The sequence below is a fragment of the Diabrotica undecimpunctata genome, chromosome 8 (assembly GCF_040954645.1).
Source record: "Diabrotica undecimpunctata isolate CICGRU chromosome 8, icDiaUnde3, whole genome shotgun sequence".
Lineage (NCBI taxonomy): Eukaryota > Metazoa > Arthropoda > Insecta > Coleoptera > Chrysomelidae > Diabrotica > Diabrotica undecimpunctata.
The window spans coordinates 42,518,737-42,524,736 of record NC_092810.1 but is presented as its reverse complement, the minus strand read 5'-3'; positions in this window follow the sequence as shown (position 1 = coordinate 42,524,736).

The following is a 6,000-nucleotide window of genomic DNA, read 5'->3' as shown; positions in this document are numbered from 1 at the left end:
CTGAATTGTCTATCCGAATAATTAGAGGCCGGATCTCATCTATAACTTGCTCGGTTTCAAAAGACTGAAAGATTATGTCTTCCATATGCCTAATACAATTTTGCCATTGTTCTGCCTTTATTTTTTCTAGCAATTCTTTTCATAAACTAAGAACGCTAGCGTCATCTGTTGTTTTGGATGCATGTTTATCATAAAAATTTTTGGCTATACCCCAAACTAACTTAATTGCATTATAGTGGCAATAGTAGGGCGGAAGTCGAAGAACTTCATGGTCATATTTAAGAGCCATTTGGTCAGTAACAAATTTCTTTTGAATTTTGTGCTCTGCACACCTTTGAAGTAAATCAACTTTTAAAAATTTGTCACTGTGATAAATTTTCTTTTCTGTCGACCATAACTTTATTTCTTCTTTTGTCCAGTTGCTTGAAGGAAATCTCTCTTCTACTCTTGAGTGGTAGGATGCATTATCCAACACTATTATGGATGGTCGCTTCAATTTTTTTAACAAATTTTCTTTAACCCATTCTTCAAAAATATTTGCATTCGTATTTCCATGGTAATCACCTGTATTCTTTGTGGACGAAAAAATTAAACTAGCGTTAGGAATAAACCCCTTATCATTTCCAGCATGAAGTATAATGTAGCGTTTACCATTACCGGAACGACTGAAAGAATAACATTTCGTGGTGCCATCTTGCCAGGATGATTTTGACATATTTCGTTTAGCAAAAATCCAAGTTTCATTTAAAAATACAACTTGCCTCGGACTATCAGACATTTAATTGTTCATGTATTTTCTCAAAAAAATGCCACCGTTTTGAAACAATATTAGAGAAAAAATTTGTTAAAATCCTTTATAAAAGGTTTATAAATTAAAACACCCAATCGGGCTATGCCATAAAGACAAAACGTTTTCAGAATCCATATTCCATCATCGGTGTCTTAAAAAGTATATAACCACTTTAATTAAAAAGAACATGAACTTTAAATTTTGACCAAGGTTAATACAAAATGTGGTTAATACTTACTAGGTGTACATGTTTTGAGCCACTAAATATCTGGATAAAAACCCGTTAATAGTTATAGGTTACAATTTAGTTTACATTATTTAGTCTTATATATTAGGATGTTAAAGTTACCAGTGGATTTGGTAACATAATATATAAGACTAAATAATGTAAACTAAATTGTAACTGTTTATATCGAAAACCTAAATGTTTCGGAACTCTCCACAAACTTGTTAAACTAATATCACACAATTCCTTGTCTTTAATTTTTTGTAACACAGCACCAACTGTTACATGTTCTTTGGCTTTATACATATTATATATAATATTTTTAATTGCAAGTTTAATTGATTGGTGCAAATCTAAAGTTTTTGGATGTCGACGATTTCTCTTGCTTACTTTATTTATTTCATCCTCACTCATGTTATTAATACTTCGGAATGTCCTCTCTGAGATACCGCAAGCATCGCATGTGCGTTTCTAAACTGCCATAACCAAAGTCAATGGACCGATATTATTTTTTTCCAAATTGAAATAACTTTTGACTTTTAGAACCAAATGCCGTTCTGCTGAAGATAACACTCTACGTTTCGACTGTATTTTATTTTCTTCCAAATTACTCATTTTGCTTTAACGTACCGCTTCACTACACTACTATAAAAAATAGGTACTTATATACAACTACTACACCCTAAAAAGAACGAGGAAACAGACGAAACAATCGAACACAAATTATTTAACAACCAATGCTAACCAAGCATGAATATTGCACTGCTTGTTATTGCAAAAACCGTTCGCATGTTTTAAATAAGATTTTTGCTTATTATGTATTTTGTTAAATTATTAAATATCACCAATATAACCCAGGACCATCAATTAATTTTTACCGATAAACAGAAGAGAAATATGATGACGTTTAAATTTGATCTACTTTGTCGACAGAAAGATATTTTTATACAGCATGAATCAGTTTTCAATGATTTGGATTAGAGAAATACATTACTAAACAAATTTTTAAAGTGTGTATAAAGGAGATTACAATTATTATGACACATTGTATTTACTCCTTATTTTTTAAATAATAATATGTTCTTGTAAAGGCATACCTTTGATTATTGGATAAACCTACATTATACGATACGTCAGAAGAAATTAAAAAAAAAAATTAACATGTAATAAATTCACTGTTTAAATAAATATTCCATACTCGTACTATTGCAATTAAATATTAAAACCAATAAACGATAACTTATTGAGCAGTGCTAATTGAAACAACAGAGCAGTAACATGTTATTCATAAATGTAGTGTCAAATATATCGCCGCTTTTTTGGTCCGCTAGTTATAAAGTTACCAGTAATAAAGTTACCATAATTTAATTGCAAAGCGGTCTTCTTAGGTAGAGAATATTTTAATAAAACTTTACGAACTAATAAGTTTAAGTTGCTGCATGTGATACCCAAATATATACAAAAATACTTTGGTTACTTGTACATAAACGCAATGTAATTTCTCAGTTTTTCGTTAAGAAATTCTTTCACTGACTAACATGGTCTTTCAGAAAGATAGGCTTTTGTCATTTTACGGAACTTAAGGAAAGAAGTTGCAGATTTAAGTTGCAAAGGGAGGTGGTTGTATAATTTTTTTGCTGAATATAATATAGATTTCTTTACTAACTTAGTGGACGGGATCGGTAAATACACATCCAAGGTTTCATTTCGGGTGTAGTAGTCATGATTAGGACTTGCGCTGGAAAAAAAAAGGTGTTTACGAATTAAGCAAACAGTTTCTAAAATATATAAACAGGAATAGTTAAAATTTTGAAGTAGCTTCTGCAGTGTGTTATTCTACTGAGGCCAAAAAGATACTGTATTGCTCTTTTCTGTAATTTAAAAATAAGATCATATTGGAGAGCTGTACTGGCTAATTTCGAAATTTCTTCCAAAGCATAAATATGAAAGTTCAACTTAAAATGTGTTACAAATAACTCTTTTTTTCATACTTTAATACAATTTTTAAAGTGATAATTGCAAATATCTGACATTATATTCATATGAAATAATTTTAAAATTAGAAGTGTATGGAATGAAAATTGAAACCCGATTTCATAATGACGACCTAAAGTAAACCTTAACTAATGTTCACTTTAGACTAAAGTACACTTTAGTGTCACACCCAGTTTCATAATACCTATAGCTCTTTTTATTATTAAAAGTAAACTTAGGTGTTTAAATAAGCAGGTTAGTAATTATGTTTTTATAAATTTTGCTTTATTTTTGTCGAAATACCTCTATTTTTCTTTTATGTTAATTTTTGTGTGTAACATAGTTAATTGTTATTAATTATGTATGTATTAAAAAGAAGTAGATCTTTAATTTTACCGAAAAGGGGATATTTTACTTATAAAAGAAGTATCCAAATACAAATCATTTAAGTATAGAAACCAAGAAAAAATATTAACGATAACTGGACGTTTTAAAGGAAGAGAACCATCGATAAGAGGTAACAGAAGAGAGAGAAAGTTCAGTCATGAAAGATATTAAGGAACACGAATTAAAAATAAAAATATTAAAAATTGTTTTTTAATTCAAACAAAAATAAATATGCTCAAGAAAATTTATAATAAATATACTGTACAAAAAGTGGCTTTTAGTGTCATTTATCTTAAATAAGTAAATTTAAACTATACACAAATTCTAAGAACAGAGTAGAGAAACTGCTGAACTAATATATTTATGATTATTATATGTACAATTGAGGGGTCCGGTAGTAAATAATGGTAATGGACAAATTTCGATTTTTCCCGAAATATGTAAAAGATGACAAGGGACATGACAATGCAGAAAACAGCTTATTTTATCCTACTAATAATAGATGGCGCCGGAATAATTTCTAAATAAATTTGGTAAGAAACATGCATAAGCATGAAAAGCAAGAGCTACGATGATTACGACTCACATAAGCTCCTGAATTTTAAATATTTAGTGAAGCTAGCTCGATTAACTTTTTATAAAGAAGACGAAGGTCATTTATTTATATATTTAGAATAATTGTTTACTATACTGTTTATTGTTTACTATAATACTATTATTTTTATTTATGTTTTAGAAAACTTTTAAAAGAACATTGACTTCAAGAAATTTCTTCTCACACATACCCAGAGTCCAGTGATGAAGAAGAAGGTGAGGAAGAAAAAGTTTATAAACAATACGCAGATAAGGGAAATATAGTTTAATCAAAAACACAAGGTCCTTCGTGCAGTTGTCCCAATAATGTATGAGGTCTAAAAATGTGACTAGGAAGAAAACTAAAACACTAGTATCAAAAAGATCTCAAACTATTGAATATAAATTAAAAGCAAAAGGAAAATATGTTAAGGTATGCAAAATGGCGTTTTTAGGTATCCATGGCTTACAGAAAAATCGAGGTCTAGTTGATAATCTAGTAAAATAATTAAAAACTGGATCAAATACTCCAAAATCAGATCTAAAAGGTCGACATTCAAATCATCCTAAAATATATTCCAATTCTGATATTTTCCGAAATCTATTATTCAAAGCTTACCTAAGTACAAAATCTATTACATCCGTGTTGACAGCTCTAGACAATATATCATCATCATCAACTAGCCTCTAACATCCACTGCTGAACATAGGCCTCTCGCATGCTTTTCCACTTAGTTCGATTTTCCGCTATCTGAATCCAATTTGTAGTCACTCTTTTTATGTCATTTCAGACAATATATGAGTATGGAATATTCTATTTAGACTTGTTATGAGAAATATGTAGGAAAATGCATTTTAAAAAAGAAAACTCCAGTTTTTGCAGATAAATTCAGAAGAATATTTACTGAAGGATATCATAAGTTTCAAAACTCAAAAAATTGATACATGTCAAGCGTGCGATAAGGTTTCAGTAGCTTTAAAAAATGCTAAGTTACACAATGATGAAACTGGGATTGAAAAAATTAAAACTAAACAAGAATTACATCATAAAAAAGCTAAAGCAGGTCAACAGGCAGTTAAAGACCCAGTAGAGGAGGCAAACTTAAACCCAGATGTGCATGCAATAAGTTTTGATCTACAGTAAACCCTTCACACACCAAAGCTTACCACTGGTTCTATAAGAGAAAAATGTGGTGCTATAATTTAAGCACACATTCCCTTAGAGATGGTCAGGGTCACTTTTTTATATGGGATGAATCCACTGCTAAAAGAGGGTCTGACGAAATAACTAGCTGTCTCAAAATGTACTTTAAGAAAAATAATATTCGTAGCAGAAAACTAATAGCTATTTCAGACAATTGCTGCAAACAAAATAAAAACTAGACCATCATTGGTCTTTGGCTTTATCTTTTACAAAATGACTATTTTAAAGAAATAGTTCATATGTTTCCTTAGGTAGGACATACAATGTTGCCAAGCGACAGAGACTTTTCTGTTGTAGAAAATTATGTCAAGAAAAACTGTGAAATGGTCTATTCGCACAATCACTGGGAAGATATTTTAAAGAAGTGTTAGAAAAAGAAACCTCTTCTAGTAACTAGGGTCTAGCAACAGAGTATATACGATAGTTCAGTACTAAAAAGCTATTTTAATCAACTGGTAGATATTTTACGTAGTAGGGTGAAATTATGCCTATTTTCAGAAGTTCCCAAAAATATACAATATTCAGCATCATACAACGGATTATTTAATTCCATGTCCTTGAATAAAAGAGGAAGACCAACAGCTACATAAGAAAAATTTCTTACACTTACTCAAAAATGTAATCATCTCCTTAGTATTCATCCAGAAAAACTGAAAGATGTAAAATAATTCTTGGAATGCTGTTCAGCTGTTTATCAGGAATGGTATATAAATCTAAAATAAACTGCTAGTACCTACCAAATTATGTTAAGTCAATACCACTTAACATGTTACGTTAAACTTTTTTAAATATTTTAGGTAAATAATGTTAAGTTGTAGTACATATTTTCATATTTTCCTTAATAAA